The sequence below is a fragment of the Pseudonaja textilis genome, chromosome 8 (assembly GCF_049901715.1).
Source record: "Pseudonaja textilis isolate UNSWEBS1 chromosome 8, rPseTex1.2, whole genome shotgun sequence".
Taxonomy (NCBI): Eukaryota; Metazoa; Chordata; class Lepidosauria; order Squamata; family Elapidae; genus Pseudonaja; species Pseudonaja textilis.
This window is the reverse complement of record NC_141997.1, coordinates 44625031-44647386: the sequence shown is the minus strand read 5'-3', so window position 1 is coordinate 44647386 and position 22356 is coordinate 44625031. Positions and strand designations below refer to the sequence as shown.

Sequence of the window (22356 nt, the reverse complement as noted above, 5' to 3'; positions counted from 1 at the left end):
GTTGTTTTATTTGATCAAGGTTAATTTTTTTTCAAAATAGGTATCTAGATACTTCTGATGAGACTTTACAAATTTGTTTATAGTTAAGATATGAACTATAGGAATAAAATATCCGTTGTACTATAAGCAAGGTGATAAATTGCTAGATTGTTTCTACTTGTGATGAATAGGGAAATCATTTCTTTAAATGTTTTTTTTTCTATTTTTTATTTCTTTTTTCTGCACTTGCCATGTTTTATTTTTCATATTAGTTTTTATCCGCTTAATTGTAACACTTAATAAAATCATTATTAAAAAAGGATCAGCCTTCTTCTCCAGCTGATTTTTTAGTTTTTGCTAAGCACTTTCTTTAATTGCTCCGTCACTTCTTTATTCTCTGTCACATTTCTGAAAACTAACAATATTAAGCTCAATTTCCCACACATCCCTTCTTTCTGTAGGTATACGATCCCCCTTCCTTCCCTCAATTCCTCTTTTCCTTGTATCTATCTATCCCTGTCTCCAGAAATGATGTAAGCTTGCAAAATGGAAATACCACATTTTTTTTGGAAAAATGCCACTTGGCGCAATTTTAATAAGCTAGGTGACTCAGTGCTGTGAACAGGAAGGAGGAAAAAATCTGGCAAATGCAGAAAAATCTGCTTTTTCGCATCCAATAGCGCATCTGACTGTCACATTAGAAACTGAAACTAAATATTTATCTTGGTTAATAACTTTAAGGCTGCTTGCCATTTTTTTCCCCCTCTCACTCTAGCACAGAATAGCATAAATGTATGGGACTTGTGTTAAAACCATTTTCTGCCCACCTGCATCTGCCTTTACTTCTGGAAGAGTTTGTGTATTCTAAAAAGAATTAAAACTATCTTTCACATTCTCCTTGTCTGCCTAACTACTTTGGTTGCTAGCTAGCTTGGACTGCATAGCAACAGCAATAGCACTTAGACTTATATATCACTTCACAGTTTTTTACGGCCCTCTCTAAACAGTTGACAGAGTTAGCCTATTGCCCACAGTAATCTGGGTCCTCATTTTACCCACCTCAAAGAAGGATGGAAGGCTGAGTCAACCTTGAGCCTGGTGAGATTCGAACTGCCAAATTGCAGGCAGCTTGCAGAGAACAGAAGTAGCCTGCAGTACTGCACTCTAACCACTGCACCTCCATGGCTCTTTGTTCTCAAGCTAATGACTCACTTTTCCAAAATCTAATTCCCTTATTATTAAGGAAGAAAGACTAGGCATCATATTGCTATGCATGGTTATAGTTACAATACCATCCTTGCCACTAAAGTGAGCAGCACGCATGCTATATTTCATCCTCGTCTCGAGCTGCACTGTTCAGAATTTCATAAACCTTTTCTAGCAACAGCAACAGGGATGACACAATTTTCAGAAGAAGCTGAAGGCTAAAACACATGAAAAACAACGGCAGGAACTGGGTATGTCTACTTTAGTCAGAAGAAAAACCTGGGAGAGACATTGTTCCAACATTTGAGGGGCTGCCACAAAGAAGAGATGAGGTCTACCTATTTTCCAAAGCACCAGAGGGCAGGGCAAGAAAAGCAACGGATGGAAACTTAACAAAGAGAGAAACAAAATGGAGTTAAAGAGAAATTTCCTGACAGTAAGAACAATCAACCTGTGGAACAACTTGCCTTCAGAAGTTATGGGTGCTCCATCACGGGAGGCTTTTAAGAAGAGAGTGAACAGCCTATGTCTGGATTGATATAAGGTCTTCTGCTTGAGCAGAGGGTTGGACTAAAAATCCTCCAAGATCTCTTCCAACTTTGTATTATTCTGTAGGGTTTAATTGATGTGATAAATGTGAACAATAGCAAGCTTAGCTGAGCATCCTTCATTACTTTTTCATGTGTTTGAAAGGACAGTATAAGTTTGGAAGGACATCTGGTAATCGAAATATAACATAAAATAGGTGACTTTCCAGCTGGCTTGTAGAATATGAGTCAATTCATTTATTGAGGTCTTGGGACTGGAGCCTTTTCCATTTGAAAAATGGGTGAAAATCACTGGTTTGAGATCAGCAATTATACACACTGAACAAATAAATATGATAACAGTCACACTAGTCAAAACTCAACAACAGTCCCTCCAAAGATCATCTGTCCGCTATCTCTCTTGGAGGAATGAGCAACATTTCTGCTTCAGAAGGAAAAGACCTTGCAGAACAATTAAAGCTGTAAAGCTTTGAAGTCTGTATCACTTTCAACTTAATGTTTCTTATTGCAGGATTGCACCACATCTGGGATCCAGGAAAAGGCACAGCTGCCAACAGATGCTAGGTACATGCCTGTTTGCGGTCTGAATCCCCATGTTACTCTTTGAAAGGAGCAAGTGTTTCCACTAGGACCTGTTTCCACTCTTCTCTTTTGTTTTGTCTCTAATAGAGTCTGCGGTTAGAAATATTTTAATTATCGCTATCATGTTTTAGGGATAAAGAATTGAAATCCTTCAAATGTCATTGATTTCCTAGTTCTTTAAGCACCTCTCAGCAATTCCAATGCCCAGGAATGATGGAAACAAACTGGAGTCCATCAGCATCTGGAGATCCATAGCTTCACAGCAGGTAAACTGCTGAATTGAATTCCTTTCAGACTATTGCAACAGATGTCCAAACCGATCACTATGGCTTTAGAGGTGAGCAAACAGGTCCCTGGGTTATGTTTTCCATCTGCAATTCTGAGATAGAAATTAATTGGGCAACTATTTTCAGTAAAGCAAATCCAAATACTAATGCAGGAAGGGATGGGTGAGGATTTTGTTCACAAGCAGGTCTAAACACAGTTATCCTTCATGTTTCAGCCTACTCTGAATGTTGCAGGAAAATAAAGGCAACGAAAACTTGCTAGTAGGAGCATCAAATGTGTATTAGACTAAAAGATACTTGAAGGTGCATAGCAAGAAAGAAAACACATGTCCAAACTGAGGAACAACCATAACCAGGACATGAATGTGTTGTGCATCCTAAATGGAGTATCTTATCATTATTTGACACTATATCTTCAAATTTTATTTACAAATACTGATTGCTACTACCCATTTTTTCCCTAATCATCAAGCACTAGCTCTAGCACTTAGACTTATATACTGCTTGATAGTGATTTACAGCCATCTCTAGGCAGTTTACAGAGTCAGCCTATTGCCCCCAACCATCTGGGTCCTCATTTTACTTATGTCGGAAGGATAGAAGGCTGAGTCAACCTTGAGCAGCTCAGAATTGAACTGTTGGCAGTCAGCAGAATTAGCCTACAATATTGCATTCTAACTACTATGCCACCACTAGATCAAATGTCCTCTGATCTAGAGTATTTGGAAACCTTTCTAGACTTAAAGAATGGCTGACCAATTTCCTGTGATTCAGCCTTGACAACGCAGCAAAACAGCATTTAATATTGAAATAAGCATACTACTCAAATTCCTTTATTTGGAAAATCCATTATTATATGGAAACATCTAGCTGATCAATAGAGGAAACTCAGTGGAAACTATAGAAGAAACTAAATTCTAAAGCATCTGAGTGCAAGACCAGAACCAATAGATCAGTGGTGTGATTCAAATATTTTTACTACCAGTTCTGTGGGCGTGGCAGGGGCAGATATCTGTAAAATCTCCATTCCCACCCCACTCCATTCCCACCCCACAGTGATTGGTCTCATTTGAGACAATGACAAATCCACATACAGATGGGAGGTTCTACAAATTGCCTCATGGTGTAACCGAAACAATCTGGAACTGAACACACTCAAAACCATAGAAATGGTGGTAGACTTTAGGAGAAACCCTCTCATATAACCACCTCTTACAATACTAGACAACACAGTGTCAACAGTAGAGACCTTCAAATTTCTACGTTTGATCATATCACAAGACCTAAAATTGACACCTAACATCAAAAACATCATCTAAAAAGCAAAGAATGTTGGACTCTACTCTACTCAACAAAGAATGTTCTTTCTGTGCCAACTCAGAAAGCTCAAACTGCCCAAGAAGCTGCTAATACAGTTCTACAGAGGAATGATTGAGTCTGTCATCTGCACCACTATAACTGTCTGGTTTGGTTCTGCAACCTAACAGGACAGACACGGAGCCGGAGAGTAATTAGGACTGCAGAAAAAAAACAATTATTACCAACCTGCCTTCAATCAAAGACCGGTATCCTGCACAAGTCAACAAGAGGGCTGTGAAATTTTTTAAAGACCCCTCACATCCCGGACATAAACTGTTTCAACTCCTACCCTCAAAACGATGCTATGGAGTACTGCACACCAGAACAGCTACACACAGGGACAGTTTTCCCCCCAAATGCCATCATTCTGCTAAACAAATAATTCCCTCAACAATGTCCAATTATTTACAAAGTCAGCACTACTATTACCGTTAATCTTCTCATCTCTCCTTATTGCCCATCCCCTTCCACTTGTGGCTGTATGACTGTAACTTTGTCGCTTGTATTCTTATGATTATATTGACCATTTCCTAGTATGATTTGATTGCTGATGCACCCTATGACTATTATTAAGTGTTGTACCTTATGATTTTTGACTCTTGACAAATGTATCTTTTCTTTTATGTACACTGAGAGCATTTGCATCAAGACAAATTCCTTGTGTGTCCAAACAATAGAATTCCATTCCATGCCATGCCATGCCATGCCATGCCATGCCATGCCATGCCATGCCATTCCATTCCATTCCATTCCATTCCATTCCATTCCATTCCATTCCATTCCATTCCACTCCACTCCACTCCACTCTACTCCACTCTACTCTACTCCAGGGGAAGTTTACTGCAAAATCTCATTCCCTCCCCAACCCACTAACCTGCTTTCCAGCTCCATTCTCCTGTGCAGGGCAACAAGCAAAGACCCAGCCAATCAGCTGGGACTTAGAAGGCAGAGAATAGATGGGGGCAGGGCTAGTCAGAGTGGTATTTGCCGGTTCTCTGAATGATTCAAAATTTTGGCTACCGGTTCTCCAGAACTGGTCAGAACTTACTGAATACCACTTCTGCAATGAATGGAAACTAATCAAGGAGAGAAGCAATCTGAAATTAAGGAGAACAATTGAGAAGAATTGTTCTCAAACAGTGAGAACAATTAACTAATGGAATAGCTTGTTTCCAGAAGTTGTAGTGTTCCATCACTAGAAGATTTTAAGAAGAGATGGACAGCCACTTATTGAGAATGGTATAAGGTCTTCTGTTTGAGCAGGAGGGATGGACTAGAAGACCTCCAACATCCCTTCCAATTTTGTCATTCTGTTATTCTAGTTCTCAATTTACTACCCCTGAGTGGAAGTACAATACACCTCTTTTCACCAGTTATATTTTGTTGTGATATTTCAGTTGGGAACCTCAACAGGTTCATGTATATTATATGAAGAAGTGAAAGGAAGCCTATTGGTTGCATAACAAATCGGAGAAAAAATAATCCCCCATTAATCAGTGATGCACTGAGACCAGTACATAATTAATTGTAATTCTAATTAAAATTAAAATGCAACCTAATATAGGCTACATAATTAAACTGCTAACAAAAATTAAATGTTTAATTTTAGCATTAAAGAGTGACAATAGAGCGTGTTAATTTTCAGCAAGCCACTATATAGGGTTGGGGTAATATTAAGAGCATTTATGCAGGGAGAGTGCTGATTAAAGGAAAACTAGTGTTTAAATTAATAGGGGAAAAAAGTTATAATCACCACCCCAATGTTAATTCAGAATATGCAGTCAGGAAGCAAGCATTTTAATATTACCAGTGAGTGTGCCAACATGCAATAAATATCTGTAAATTCCATTGTTGTTAGCATGTTTCAATATTGCTGGTTTATATCTCACCTACACAGTTGCGTATTTTAAAACAAAACTGAAAGTAACTGAAACTGAAAATGTGTATTTCAATACATGTCAGCTCACAGTCAAATTCTGTTCTCCTTTAATTGAATTCAACAGTTATTTCTTACTTCACTGATGCAAAGGAAGACGTGAATTATAACCAGCACATCTACCCTGATGTTTATTCGAGCGTTGAAATATGCTTCGTGTAATAATCAGTGTACCCTTTTACGATATTAAATGTAGAAAGAATTGGATGGACAAACCTGAAACAAGTTTGCTTGTTTTAACCATGCTTAAAATAAAAATGAGTCAATGGAAGACTGTCCTTGGCCAGAATTCATGTAAATTTCTTAGTGCACTTTGCATCAAAGATGCCATAAAAATAGTTCAGTTTCATATTATAAGTTTTATTTTTTTTAAATATCAATGTTACTCTTTTCATTTCTCCAATGCCAGCAAGCCCAAACATTAAATCAAAATTGCATCTTAATGGTTTTCAAAATGTGTTACAATCAGCATTGTAAAGATGGAACTTAAACAATAAAAGGATACAGCCAGAAAAAGGATTAGCATCAAATGATATTGAATTCTTCAAAATCCCTTTGAATTATGCAAATAGGAAAATACATAAGTAACTGTTACATAATTGTTATTACCTCTTCCACAATTCTGGGTTGTTTATGTTCCTTCCTTCCTTCCTTCCTTCCTCTCCCCTCCCCCCTCCCTCCTTTTCCTTCCTTTCCTTCCCTCCCTCCTTCCCTTCCATCTGTCACAATTCAAATTCTAATTTTTCTAAGATCAACACAAACTATGCAACATTCTAAAACCATTCATACAATACACAATAAGTGAAATAAAGGATATTGAAACAATAGCCGTTAGGTCAGCGGCCTGAATAGAAAACCTTTCCCAACAGAGATCAAAATGTTTATTAAAATTCTTGGTTCCAAAAGTATTAATGTGTGCATGCCAGGGAATGGAAAGGGGTTCTTCCTGAAAGAGTAGACCATGGAGAACTTTCCATTTCACATTAGCATGCAGGGACATCCAGAGTAGTGCCCTCTGATCTGAGGTTACTCTCAGGAAAATAAAACATACTTTTGCATATTATTGTTCCAAACCGTTAACAAGAAGACAAGATTAATTTCAACAGTTGAACTGGGATTAAAAACAAACTTCAAGCTGAGAAAGAACAAAGAATTTTCTTCTGAGACATAACTTATTGCAGACATTGGCACTCTAACTGTGTCTTGCTTCTTAGGATGGAGAAGACGGGAAAAACAGGGGGTTGTAAAAGCAGAAGGGTGAGAAGGAGACATGGCACAAACCACCCTGTCAATCATCTATCATGAACAATGATGTTACGGGTGACACTTTGTTCTGCTCGGGCACTGGAGATGGTGCTGGTACCTGCGTTCTTTTTGACAGGATTTCTATCATCTTTTGATGATGTTGACCCCTTTACTCATCCACCCAGAACTCTAAAAAAATGTGTCAGCTTTATCTCCACCTCTCTTATCTGGAGAAAACTCTTGTTTTCAGTCATTCTCTCAGTTGGCTTCACTGATCATTAAGAAAATAGTATGCTTTCTTCTGTAACACTCTAAATGTATTTTGGTGGCAATGTATCAAAAATAGCAACCAGTTTGTGTTTTTCCCCAAGTTTGGCAAGTGCACGTGTTGTCCCAAATAATTTTTGCAGTCACAGCTGCCCTTTGTCTGGCCGGGTTGCTATGAATTTGCCTCTCAATCCAAAGCCATTTCTAAATGGGCTAACTGGGAAGCCAGTAATAGTGAAATTGAATTGGGGAATGGAATACAAGGGCTATCTTGTATCAGTTGATGGCTACATGAATATGCAGCTTGCCAATACTGAAGAATATATTGATGGCACATCTTGGTGAAGTTCTGATAAGGTACAAAAATGTCCTATCCATAAGGGATGCAGAAGAAGAAGAAGAAGCTGGAAAAATGAGAGAATAATGTTGGAAAATCTTGTGTTTTTCAATGTGTAACTAATATATATATATATATATATATATATATATATATATATATATATATATATATATATACATATATACATATATATATATATATATATATATATACACACATACATACATACATACATACATACATATATAATATATATATAATATATACATACATACATACATACATACATACATACATACATACATACATACATATATATATGTATATATATATTCATTCAGTTGTAGCTTTGGAAAAAAAGTCATGTTGGGAGGGCAGAAAAATACATATGGCTGAAAGAAACCATCAATTTGAATGATGAACCATAAATTAAAAACTGGGATTATTTAGTCTTAATACAAATATTTTAAAGCAAATGGCATCAGATATATTCCATCAACATTTACTTTATATGATTCAGTTGCACTAAGCTAGGAGCAAGACCTAAAATTAGTATGAAAATATACTTTATAAAAATAAACCTCAAGTAAAGTAGTAATCATTTTTTTTAAAAATAGCAACCAATTTGTAAATAATGTTTGATTTGTGGTATTCTTTTCAAAGGCATTCTCTTGTTTTTCTTATCTTGAATTCTCAATAAAAGAGAGGACTTAGAGCCTGGAATTTATCAAACAGCATTAGTTGACCCCAGGTAGACTCTTTTGCTTGACAATCTTAGACAGCTGGGTTTTGAGATTTTGCATTCAAGCTGTAGCATTGAAACTTATTAGCAATAGCACTTAGCACTTCCATTTATATACCACTTCACAGTGCTTTTACAGCCCGTCTCTAAGCGGTCTACAGAATCAGTTTATAGCTCCCAATAAACTGGATCCTCGTGTTATCGACCTTGGAAGGATGGAAGGCTGAGTCGACCAGGATTGAATTCTTGGCTGTGGGCAGAGTTAGCCTGCAATGCTGTATTTTAACCACTGTGTCCCCCACAGCTCTTAATTTTAAGATAATAATAAAATTATTGATTGATTGATTGTTGATTACTACATGCCATCAAGTCACCTTGGACTCTTAATAACCACTTAAATAGTATATTTTTTGTCGATGATAACCTTTCCAAACCTTGTTTTTCAGGTTTTCCAACAATGCCCACATCATCATGTAATTGAGTCTCTCAATCTTGTTGCAGGTCATCCTTTCTTTACTTTCTTTCCACCTTGTCAGCTTGGAAGCCATTTCTCTTTGAGGCTTTTGGGCTGCCTCATTCAATGCCTGGGAATTTGGGAGGGGGATTTCTAGGAGTGGTGGTAGATTAGCCACAATAACATTCCTTTCTCAGAAAGTCAAGGACATGTTACCCTGCACCTGGATGGAAGTGCCTGGGGATAGTCTCCAGTTGGAATGAAGTAATGATTGGACCATGTGATGAACTACTGAGTGCAGCAGCTGGATTTTGGATTCTCTTTGGGCTAGGAAAAACCTGGAACTCTCAGATTCAGGTTTTCTCCAGATGTGCCAATATGACTTCTCTAATAAAATGGATCTTTGGGAAGATGATATTCTTGGAATCTTTTTCTCTGGAGGTTGTTACTTGGAATTCTAACATACCTTTCCCAATACCTTTCAATTTAAAAATGAGACATGGAATAAGATGCACCTCAACAGTCATGGGGGGCGGGGGGGCTTTTAGAATGGAGTTGAGAAACTGTCTAAAAGTAACACTTAATAATTCAGGGTAATTGAAAAATGGTTGAAGTCTTAATGCAAAAAAGAAAAAAAAAAAGAACCAGAACATTCTGATCTATTTTCATGAGTGGAAGGGTGGGAGTTAAACCTATTCAAGGCTTAAGTAAGTAAGTATTATAAGAAAGTATTATCATTGGTTCAGTGGTGGGATTCAAATCATTTAACAACCAGTTCTCTGCCCTAATGATTTCTTCCAACAACCAGTTCACCAAACTGCTCAGAAAGTTAACGACCGGTTCTTCCAAAATGATGCAAACTGGCTGAATCCCACCACTGCATTGGTTCCTATGTCAAAATGGCAGGAGGAAGTGTCAACTATTTTAGGCAACTATAGCCATTGACTACCAAATATAACTCAGACTCCCACCCATTTTAGAGGGACTGTTAGAACTGCTACTAAAACACTGAGTCACTTAAGATAGGAAAGTTTTCTCTTAGGGTGGGAGAAATTGTAGGCAAACAAAACATGGAATCCAACTTACAATTGCTAACATTTGAGATACCATGAAGATTTCTTAATCATACTTATGTTTACTTTTATTCTCCCATCTACTTCCAATATCTCACACTAGCCTTAAGCCCTAATTGTCTCCTTGACCATACCTGATTCTGTTTACCTTCTGAGGCCAAAATCTGTATTTGTAAGGCTATCAGTCTTGGCATAAAATGTTTGTAGTAGAGACAAAATTGCCTTAGAATAAGAATACCCATAAAAAGAGGTTTGTTCCTTGCAGGGAGTTCATTTTTAGAATACTATACACAATATTCTAGAATCTTTACTGATGCACTGACTATAGAATTGTTATCACCTGTTCTATATTCAATTTAGAATTTTTATTTGCTTTCTCTTAAACTCTCTGGTTAGGTCTTGCTATTTTCCCTTTAGTGAAACTATGAATTTGGAATGAGATCTAGTTCCTGAGATAGGGAAGAATGCAAAGACTGAGGTAACATTTAATTCTTTATGAGAAGCAGTTTCAATATTGTACGGCTGGATGGTGCTATAATAAATCAAACTATTTGAGCAATCCATAAAAACATATGACAGTTACACTTTTTTTTGTCCCAGAGATAGAGAGGTCATCATTCATAATAGTGAAAATATCCAGAAATGTCCCTAAAAATAAAATAGAAACCCCCTTAGGTGTCTTTCCTGCACAACAATAAAAATATTGCTTGCTGTAATATTTGTAAAAAGAAGAATCCTGTCAACTCAGATGCAATGAAGATGAATTGCATTCAGAGAGTTATATCTAGTGGACCTATAGAAGTGGCACACTGATGGGGGTTCTTAGAAGTAGACATTTTTCTTCTATCAACTAATCTTACAAGGTTTTCAGCAACCTCTGAAGGAAGTAAAGCCTGCAAAATTAGCAGGAGTGTCTCTCTAGCATTGCCTCCTAATAATATTACTGTGCAGCATTCAACCTGTCAAACTAATCAGAATCACTTTGATTTTCTGCAAGAAAAAATTGTCCTGCGGTGACTTAAAAAGTTCTGAAATTCTGTCACATGTGACAAATGGCAAGGCAGAATACTTAACCTATTAGCTGGATATTTAAGGATCCCATTTCTTCCTGATGAAAAGCAAAAAACTCATTTTCTTGGGTAAATATGTTATGTTTGTTCTCTTTATAAGCTTGTCTCTACAGCTTTGGCATTGTTGGCAAGGCAAAATAGTATATATATCTCTTTCAATAAAATAAATACTGCTGGTGTCAATCTCATGTTTAAGTTACAAGACCCAAGCTAGCAATAAAATAGAAGTGCTTTATTTTCTGCAGTCCTGGTTAGTGTTTTTTACAGAAGAAAAAAAGAAGGGAAAAAAAAAACCCACCTGTCTGTATGGGATATATCTATGGCCTTTCTTAAATTACACCTGGTCCATAGAATTAGTTGTTTTATGACAACAAATATATAGAGTACAAGGAAATTAGAGCTGTGCAAAAAATATAGATGGACTAGTGAGCAGCAAAGAAATTGAGATTTTTTATTCTTTGGTCATACATTATTATTCAGCACTGAAGAAATTAAGTAGAGTTGGACAATGGTTTTTCTTCTCTAGATGAGAAGGAAGAAATGGCTACTTGCTCCAGAACTATCATTCCAAATTTAATTATGAATCTTACTGAAAAGTAGAAATAAGGCTGTGACTATGTCCTTTAATAGGATCTCAACAAGATTGCTCATATGAGTCATTCTGTGTTTTTCTTTGCAACTGACAATAACCAGCAACAAAAATGTAGGAAAAATCACAGGCATTCCATCTCCTATAAATTCACATATTTAATCATTCTCCCAAATTCAGGCCTAGGATCTTAAGATAACAAGTAAGCTCAAATTTGGTGGGATGAGTTGATTTTATTCAAGCAAAATGATAAGGATTGGCACTTAGCTACCAGTTAAGCAATGAATTACAATATTAATTGAAAAATAGGTGATTATGTAGCTGCAGTCAGAAACATTTTCTGACAAACATCTGTAGGTTGGGAAGAATGTACCTTGATTCAGTGTAATGGAACCCATGAAACAACACAAATTCTAAGCCCACAACTTATGAACAAGACTGATAAACAAGTAACTGTGTAAGATAGACTGCATATATGCACTACTTGTAACCCAATGTATTGATTTCCGGAGAAGTTTATTCTCTATCCTTACAGCACAATTTTTAAGCAGGAACCACATTCACATTTTAAGCAGCATGCCATTGTCTTTGCCACAAAAGTAGTGGGTGAATGAAGGGAACCTACATCAATCACAATCATTGCATTAAACTTACTTCCTCCCTTCCTCCCTCCCTCCCTTCCCTCTTTCCTTTTTGCCTGCCTGCCTTCCTGTCTATTTATTTGTCTTCCTTCCTTCCTTCCTTCCTTCCTTCCTTCCTTCCTTCCTTCCTTCCTTCCTTCCTTCCTTCCTCTCTCCCTCCCTCCCTGCCTGCCTGCCTGCCTGCTTCCTCCCTCCTTCCCTCCCTCCCTACCTATACTGGCATTTAATTACACCCAAATATAGTTTACAAGGTTATTTTCTAGCCATGCATTTCATTGTTTTCTGACATGCCTCCCTTCAAACAGCACCATTTAGCAAACTAGTAAAGAGGTCTCAGAGGGCACCTTAAACTTGCAGGTAATATGTGTTTCCCAAGTTGACTGCTAGCTGATATCAGCAATCAAAAAATGCTTTCTCTATATGTGAAACGCATTGCCTTCTGGAAAAATTAAAAGAGGGGGAGAAAATCACCTGGAAGGATCTTCATGCTCCATCATTTGCCAACTGGGAACACACAATGCTGAGCTGAACTCCAAGTGCTGTTTTACATATGTCCTTGCTTCAGGTGTAGAAGCAACAAAGTAATATTGATACAGGAACAAAGAGACTTGGAAACCAGAAAAAGGTGTTTTGTGGAAAAGGGGTTTATAATGGCATGCTGTTAATTAAAAAAAAAATACTTCCAGTGTGCTGAATCAACCAAGGTCATATATAAAATGGGTCTCTCACTCCAGATGCTGGCTCCAAGAAGGTGTTTATTGCATCAGAAATGCTGATTCTCAAAAGATTATTACCTCTGTGCTGTCTGTTTCAATATTTCATTTGCATAGTGCATATTGCATGGACCCTGGAATTTTAGGTTCAAATTCTAAATAAAATAAAGTAAAAGTGATGGAAGGTTATTAAGGTTATTCGGCTGTTTATTAAAGTGATCATGCTAGTTAGTATTCCTTTTGTGCTCCAAGAAACTTATTCCCAATCACGGGACCATAAAAAGAGAAATTAGAGTTGTTTGAAAAGGACAAACTTGGCAAAACAGTATATTTGAATGGAATTTTCCATCAAGAAGTCAAAAATGGAATGTATGCTCAGGCAAGAAATGAACAGAATTCAGAACAAATACATTCAAAATTCAAAACAATACATTTGGAATCGGGGTTTAAAAAAAGAGGAAAATATACAGGAGGAATATACAGTTACTTTCAATTACTTTATTATTTATCATTACCCTTCTCCTAATACTAATAATTGTCGTTGATTTTTATCACCTCTTTCTCGCATGAGTTGGGTATGTCTACTGTAGTGAAAAGAAGGACTAGGGGCAGCATAAGCCATGGTGACGCAGTGGTTAGAATGCAGTACTGCAGGCTACTTCTGCTGACTGCTGGCTGACTGCAGTTCAGCAGTTCAATTCTCACTGGCTCAAGGTTGACTCGGCCTTCCATCCTTTCGAGATCAGTAAAATGAGAACTCAGATTGTTGGGGGCAATATGCTGACTATGTTTACAAACTACTTAGAGAGGGCTGTAAATCACTGTGAAGAGGTATATAAGTCTAAGTGATATTGCGATGATAGTAGCCTTTTAATATTGGAGGGCTGCCTCAAAGAAGAGGTGTTCGAGCACTAGAAGGCAAGACAAGAACCAATCAAGGGCAGAAGTAACTTAGAACCAAGAAGAAAATTCCTAACAGTAAGGACAATCAACCAGAGGAACAACTTGCCTTTAGAAGTTGTGGGCGCTCCATCACTGGAGGCTTTTAAGAAGACAGTGGACAGCCACTTGTCTAGAATAGTATAGGGTCTCCTGTTTGAGTAGTGGGTTGAACTAAAAGACCTCCATTGAACTCTGTTATTCATAGATCAATCTGAAGATGACCTTCCCATAAAGCCCATTAATTCTTCTTCTGCCGATGCCTCATGGAACAAATGTATGAAATATGTCCTCTTGCACATTTGTAATTTTGGAAATCTATCAATCCTTTCTTTTCCTCACCCCCCTCTGTTTAAACTCTTCCTCCCCCCCTTTTTTTTCCCTAAGAGAAGTGGTTGATTATACATTTAATGTATTTAGTCATCAAAATCTGATCTATCCATTCATACAAGAAATCAGCAAATTGCAGTTATTTTATTAGTGCTCTTTGTTTGGCCTTGCCACACATTGCCAATGAAGTCTCCATGGAAATTCAGCACAGATCTTTTTTTCCCCCACTTAGGATTATAGAAAGAATAGCCTGTGGGCAACGCAGCATCAGCATATGCTGTCTCCCCTTGGCTTCTGCTGCTAGATATTTTTCTGGCACAATCACATGCTAGCTGACTATGGCAGATGTCAAAGGATAACCTTCGGTGTCCAATGTAAAGCAACGCAGGAATTCAGTTTTAGTTCAATAATTGTCCCCGAGTTACAGGGAGCCGAACAACCTTTGAATGAGGCCAGATAGCCTTTCAACATGACCTGCTGAAGATCCTTAAATATTTTTCCAATTCCGAGCATTCAGAGTAATTTTTTTGTAATTCCATTACAGGTGGTATTCAGTTGGTTTGGACTAGTTCTAGTATACTGGTAGCAGAAATTATGACTGGTTTAGAGAACTGACAAATACCACCTCCGGCTGGCACCGCCCATCTGCCTCCACTCTCCTCTATTCCCTTGTTTTTTAGCTCAGCTGATTCAGGTGGCAGAGCGGATTGCCGCTCCTCATCTGAGCTAAAAAACAGCACAGCTCACCAGCATCGATATAGAAGGCAGTCTCTGAGCCCTGTGTATGCGAAGCACGCTCCCCAAACTAGTAGGAGATTTTTTGGAAACCCACCACTGAATTCCATGCTCAGAAAGAAGGCATGGATTTGTTAAGTTTATATCATGGCTTTCCCAAGGAACCCATAGGATTTCATTTTTCCCTACAAATACTACTTAGAGCTGGGGTGTCAAACTTGATTGCATCAGGGTTGTGTTTGACCTTGAGGGGGCCTGGGGGGGTAGTCATGGCTGGGGTGGGTGTGGCCACCTTGACATAACTCATGTCAGGGGTACCTATTTATTTTATTTGATTTACTTGATTTGTCAATCGCTTGCAAAATAATAGGTATAAACATGAGTAAGAATACAGAAAATAGGTACGATTAAATGGGGACAATAGGACAGGGACGGGAGGCATGATGGTGCACTTATGCACGCCCTTTATGCACCTACGGTGGCCTGAGCATTCTGCCAAGGAAAAGAGTCTTCCGAGCTCCATTTTTGGCTGAGATGGCCTCCTGCAATCCTCTGCCCATGAAAAAAGAGCTTGGGAGGGCTGCCTGCGGCCTTTGCAAACTCCATTTTCAGCTACTATGGCCTCCTGCAATTCTCTGCCAATGAAAACAGAACTTGTGATGGCAGCATGTGGCCCTCCCAAGCTGTTTTCACTGGCAGATGCACCACGGGCCAGTTCATTTTCTGTTTCCAGGGTGGCCCTGTGGGACAGATCTTATGCACCTCATGGGCTGGATCCCCATGACAGAGTTTGACAGCCCTGACTTAGAGACTAAATCAGCAACTAGCCAAAGTCTCCCAGGATTGAGAGTAGATTTCATCTGGGTGGCCTGGCTTCTAGTCAAGCACTTTCCATAAAGTGTTATAAAGGTTTTAAGTTAATGGCATCCTAGCAACATATATCAAGGGCACATCTGAAGCTTTGGTTCAAAGGTGACTGCTGAATCCAGAAGTCAGGGACCAAACTGAAAAGTCACACTGTCAAATCAAAGTCTGTGCGTTTGTGAGAATTCAGTGATTCTGAATTTGGTTTGCTATCCAATCTGATGAGATCAAAGGTGATCCACATATCCCTACCAGCAATCTTTTTAGATGCTAAAGAACTGGAAAGTACTGCTTCATAGGGAGTTTCTATCCCATTTCCTCACTGAGATCTCCTACATCTCTTTGAAGAAACAATCTACTAAATAACAGACTCCAACTGTGTGTTACCACTAAGGCAGTGGAATAACTGGCGAAGTTGAAAACTGAACCAGATTGCATTCAATGGCTTTCATCTCCAGTACAAAACTCACAATAATCTCATAATGACACAGCTAGGCTGTTCCATTCAACCCGAATTTTGCCGATTAGGAGTAAAGTATGCCTTGTCTTAAGCACCCTTTCTTCTGTCTTAGAAAGATACATTTTGCATCACAATGTAATTACTTGGTTTCAGTTGTAGATAAGATTGAAAACAATGACTACACAACAGTAAGAACTTGCCAAATGCACAGTAGCTGTTTTGGACAGATATTTGCATGAAACACTTATACATGCTCTACAAGGTTTCCAAATGAAATTGACATTAGTCAATAAAGTTGAACACCAGACAATACAGCCACTAAGAGACAAGACTTCAAGAAAAAACCAATGTATATTTTCCAAAGGTGGCAAAAGATATAAGTAAACATTTTAGACTTAAGTATAAAGAATGTTTTTCAAGTGGCATCCTTAAATTAATGTGCCAAGCACTAGATCTCTCTCTCTTTAACTCTCTCTCTCTCTCCCCCTCTCTCCCTCCATCTATCTCTCTCTTACAAACACACACACACACACACACACACACACACACACACACACACGTTAGCAAGATATTGGATGGATCATTGTGATGCAAGCCACCTCCTCTTTATACAATGTCACACACTAGTTCAAAGGGAACAGGCCCAAGGTGATGCTACATCTGCTTTCTTGCCAATTTTAGCTGTCTCTCCTCCTACAAATGCCTCTGAGTAGACAACTCAAAACCATATATATGAATAGAAAACCACAATTCTTTCACCGGATCTACAGATTCATCCCAGATGTTAAATCAGAAGAAAAAAAAACAATTCAGAGATTGGGTAGATTTTCTACTGAAGCTTTCTATCCATTCCACATATAAAGAAAGTTATGGGGTGTTGTGGTCCACCAGTGGGCCAGTGGAGCTAGTGGCAGACTCGGACAGTGAGGACATTGGGGAGGAATATGGGCCAGATCTGGAGTTTGGGGAAGGCTCTGATAAGTGCTCTGCATCGGAAGCAAAGATGGAGCCAGGGCCGTATGATAGTTATCGGCTGCCTTCAGAGTCGGAGATCAGTGGTGCAGAAGAACAGCTGGAGCCTATTCCCAGTGTGCACATGTGCAGAGCTGCCAGGAGAAGGGAACAATTAAGGAACAAGGGTTGACTTGGGAGTAAAGGCACAAGTGGATGATGAATGGCCCCTCCCAGAGGGAATAAAGAGGAGTAAAAGGGGAGTGGTGTTTGCAGGAGACAATTAGTTCAATTCATTAAGGGTGAAGAAGATCTGTTCCTGACTTCTTGCCAAGTAATTGCTGCTACAGCATGGCGTTTGGAAGCTATCGACCTGGCAAAACTCCAAGCCAGATAAAAGTCTGCAGTTGTGAAATCTCATGAAAGGCTGTTTGCCAGGACTTTGCTGGAGATAAATTCACTTTAATCTAAATAAAAGGCGTTTTGTTGGGACGAGGAGTCTGCTTCATGAACTTGGGAAGCCTAAGTCAGAAAGTGGGGACAGAATCAATTTCAAGTACCAAATCATCAATGTGAAGTAGAATCTGGTAGATTTATGAACCCTTAATGTGTGTATGTGTGTGTGTGTGTGTGTGTGTGTGTGTGTGTGTGTGTGTTTACATAGTATATATAGAATATTTACAGAATATTTCTGATTTATATCCTGTATCCCATACAGGTTATCCTTGACTTACAACAGTTCATTTAGTGACCATTCAAAGTTACAATGGCACTGAAAAAAAAGTGAGCTATGATCATTTTTCACAGTTACTACCGTTGCAGCCTCCCCGTGGTCAGGAGATCAAAATTCAGACACTTGGCCACTGACTCATATTTATGCTGGTTGCAGCGTCCTGGGATCATGTGGTCCCCTTTTGTGTCCTTCTGAAAAGCAAAGTCAACGGGGAAGCCAAATTCACATATCAACTGTGTCGCTAACTTAACAACTTCTGTGATTGCTTAACAGCTGTGGCAGGAAAGGTGATAAAACGGGGCAAAACTCACTTAACCAACATCTCACTTAGCAACAGAAACTTTAGGCTCAATTGTGGCCATAAGTCAAGGACTACGTGTACATGAAATAGTTGGATAAACACCCAGTATGGCAATGAATATGGAATCTAGAACAAAAGAAAATGAACTTTCAGCTTCCTAGTCTAGTTGATCGAAATACTGGGCTGACAGATTCTGATGACACATCTGATGATTTGATGATTTTAAAAAAATGACTTTTCAATCATCACATTTCATTCACCACACAGTGAAATGAATACTGAACCCTGGACTTGTATCCCCTTAAATTAACTTCATCCACCAGGAAGGTCCCAGTCAAGCTCTGATAATATTCAGTAGAGAAGATAAAGGTAAAGGTAAAAGTTCCTCTCACACATACATGCTAGTTGTTTCTGGCTCTAGGGGGTGGTGCTCATCTCCGTTACAAAACTGAAGAGCCAGCACTGTCCAAAGATGTCTCCGTGGTCATGTGGCCGGCATGACTAAATGCCGAAGGCTCACAGAACGCTGTTACCTTCCCACCAAAGGGGTCCCTATTTTTCTACCTGCATTATTACATGCTTTCGAACTGCTAGGTTGGCAGAAGCTGGGACAAGTAACAGGAGCTCACTATGTTATGCGGCGCTAGGGATTTGAACCACCGAACTGCCGACCTTTCTGTTCGACAAGCTCAGTGTCTTAGCCACTGAACCACCATGTCAGAAGATAGGCAACTATATAAATTATATAAATAAGTAAGAACAGTTTGAGAATAGACTTTCACTTAAAACGGAAGTGCAGAAAATATACGGAGGGTTCACAGAATTGTAGTTGCCTTTACAATTTCCTACTTTTATTTACATGTGTATTGCTTTTATGTATTACCTTGCTCCAGCCCTTTGTCTTCTCTCCCCTTCAGTCTGAAAACAATTATTCCATTTCTCTAAAGTACTTAACCCTTGTAAAAATAATTTAACTCTCTTTTGAGCTTATAGTTCAAGTATCTCTTCGATGTATTCAACAAATGTTAAATGGCTTATTAGTCATATGCTCAAAAGTTGTTTAGTTCTTAAGGTTAGATTTATATTGTATACGTTCTCCAAGAGCTCCAGATTTTGTGGATATTATTCTGTTTTTCATTTTTTCCTAGCTACAACAACCTGTTAGTTGTCAACTTGCCAAAATTACCCAATAGCCTCCTGTGACTGAACATGGACTTATAATTCACATTTGAACTCCATTCTTAGCCATTTCAATTAAGTCTTGAAACTAGTACTATTGTATTAATGTTGCAAACCTGCTGCAATAACCGTGTGCGAGTTGGGTGGCCAGTAAATTGAATAAAATCAATGTTACTACCAATTTCAAAAACACTATGTTGTAAAATATTTATAATGATCAGAGATTCAAATAGCTGCATATTATCTACATGGGAACAAAATTTGCTGAATGAAATGGTTTAAGTATAAAGGGAAAAACAAACATCTGGAGGTGTTTATCTCCCCCCCCCAAAGTTTGTGTTATTTTTATACGACTTTCATTAATGGTGAGATTGGATTCATAAATTTGATCCTTCTATTGTTTTCCTCCTGTAATCCATTAATCATTGAATCAATAGTTATTTATCAATTCTTGTATATCCTTATTTTGTTATTTTTTTTTATTTCATTCAGAATTAAGGGACACATTTCTGATGTATGTATGTATGTATGTATGTATGTATGTTGCCTGTACAACTTTGTGTTCCCTTGTCTTTTCTTCATCTGGACAAAGTATTTACTTCCTGAGGAAAACCTATTTCATCTTTGGGGATAGAGTTTCAAATATCAAAAAAGAATACCGAAAACACTTTATCTACATTCACATCTATTGTTTCAAACAGGGGTGTCAAACTCACATCATCACAGCAGCATCACGTAACGCATTGGGACATTTTTCCCCTTCGCTAAACTGAGTGTGGACATGGCCAGTGAGTGATGCATCTGGCCTGCAGGCCGGGAGTTTGACAGCCCTGGTATAGAAGGTCTTTCATTTCTCAGATATGTAAAGAACTGAAGAAACAGCCACACTGTAAAGCAGGACTTGCGGAAACAGGCAAGGCAACCAAAATTTTATATTTCTCTTTTTACTATATCATAATTCAGGAGTGTCAAACTTGTGGCCCATGGGTTGGATGCATCATGTGCTGCCCCCCCCACCCCCATTTTAGTGAAGGGGGAAAAGTCACAATACATCATGTGATGACAATGTGACGATGCGAGTTCGACACCCTGTCTTAATTCAAACAACAGCAGTCATTCGCCTCATGTCAAAAAATAATAATAATCTTTTATACTTTGATACCCATTTGGAATTAATTACATCTCAGTACAAGGATCCACTACTAGTTAACAGCAATAGTATTAATAGTTCTGAGATCCACTCTGGGTCATTCATTTGTGAGTATTAATACTATCTGTTAAGGCATTATTCCAGTTTAAAAACAACACAGAAACGCTGTGTTATGTATACAGCCTCTTCTCTCACTTTTCAGAATATTCTGGGGTGCCCACCCAAGAACGAAACAAAAAGCTGTACTTGGATTGCTTTGATCAGCAGTTTGTGTACTTTTTGCTTGTTTACTTGTGATGGCTTCCATGTCAGTCAATTTCTGAAGGATCCAAGGAGCTTACATCCACAAAAAAAATTGGAGGATTAAAGACACAAAAATACAGTAAGTCATTTCCACATAAGTGTGTTCTAGCATCTTCATAGTATCACAAGCCCGCATTATCTTTATCTTTACAACTTATATTGTTTTTATTGTTTTCTAGTATGATTTGATTGCTTATTGGTATCCAATGATTATCACTAAGTTTGTATCTTATGGTTCTTGTTGAATATGTTTTATTTTTTCTTTATGTACACTGAGAGCATATGCACCAAGACAAATTCCTTGTGTGTCCAATCACACTTGGTCAATAAAGAATTCTATCCTATTGTATTTCTATTATTCCTATTCCTATTCCTATTCCTATTCCTATTCTAGTCTAGTCTAGTCTAGTCTAGTCTAGTCTATTCAAGTGATATAATACCTATTCACATTACTTGTATCTTGACACAACAAAAGCTGTGATACTTGAGAAGATACTTTAAATCATAAGTTTCAAAGTGACCAATGCCAGCCCATCTAATGTTGCATTACAATTCATGCACCATCATTCCAATACAGGCCCACCTTCAATATCTCTAAAACACTATCTCAGAAAGGTCATATCTTGGTTGTCCCTCAAAAGTTTAGCAGGTACTGGGTGCTCCAAATGTCTGGGAAGAAACGGGTGACAGGTTATGCAAAAGCTTGCACACTATTTGCCGATTAATGAATCAGGTAAGACAGGGATTCGTAATTTGGCTAGTCTGTGGTTTCCCAAATCATCTAAACCACACATGAAGTAGAAAGATCGTGACATCCCAGGAACGGGTGGAGCTATTTTTAGTATTTTCCGCTATGATCAAATGCTGTTCCCCTATGGAATCATTCTCTACTTCTCTTTCAAATATCTTGTTTGAATATTTTCTACTGCAACCCATGGAGGTTCTTCCCAAATACAAATATATAAATGACAAATTTTGGAGGTGATGCTTTAAGGTGCCAAACACATTTCTGCCTATGGCATAAAAAGGGAAATATATGGCGGTCATCATTGCTTCCATGGCTATCCACAAATGGTAATAAGAATGAATATCATTATTCTTTATAACAAAAGCATGACAAAAGAATATGTTTCACCATTCTCAAACTTGTCCGCTGTATATGGACAGACATGTTCAACAAATGGGGGTTTCCTATATTTTCTCTTAAGGTTCCAAGCAAAATCCAATATGTGTAAATGTTGTCCACTATTGAGTCCATCAATAATCATCTGGGTGATTATTGATCTTGGAAAGGCTTGGATCAATTTTTGCTGATCAAGTAATTTCACCGTTTTCTTTATCGAAATTTTGGGTTCCTCTAGCCACAGGTTCGTGGAAATC

At 38.1% G+C, this 22356-nt stretch overlaps 1 protein-coding gene and 1 pseudogene across 2 annotated transcripts in view; one reads left to right on the top strand and one right to left on the bottom strand.

Moving 5' to 3' along the window:
- PCDH9 (protocadherin 9) overlaps positions 1–22356 on the bottom strand; it is a 799375-nt gene that overhangs the window by 54637 nt on the left and 722382 nt on the right. The window lies entirely within an intron of this gene.
- LOC113439451 (small nuclear ribonucleoprotein F pseudogene) lies at positions 7541–7846 on the top strand (annotated as a pseudogene).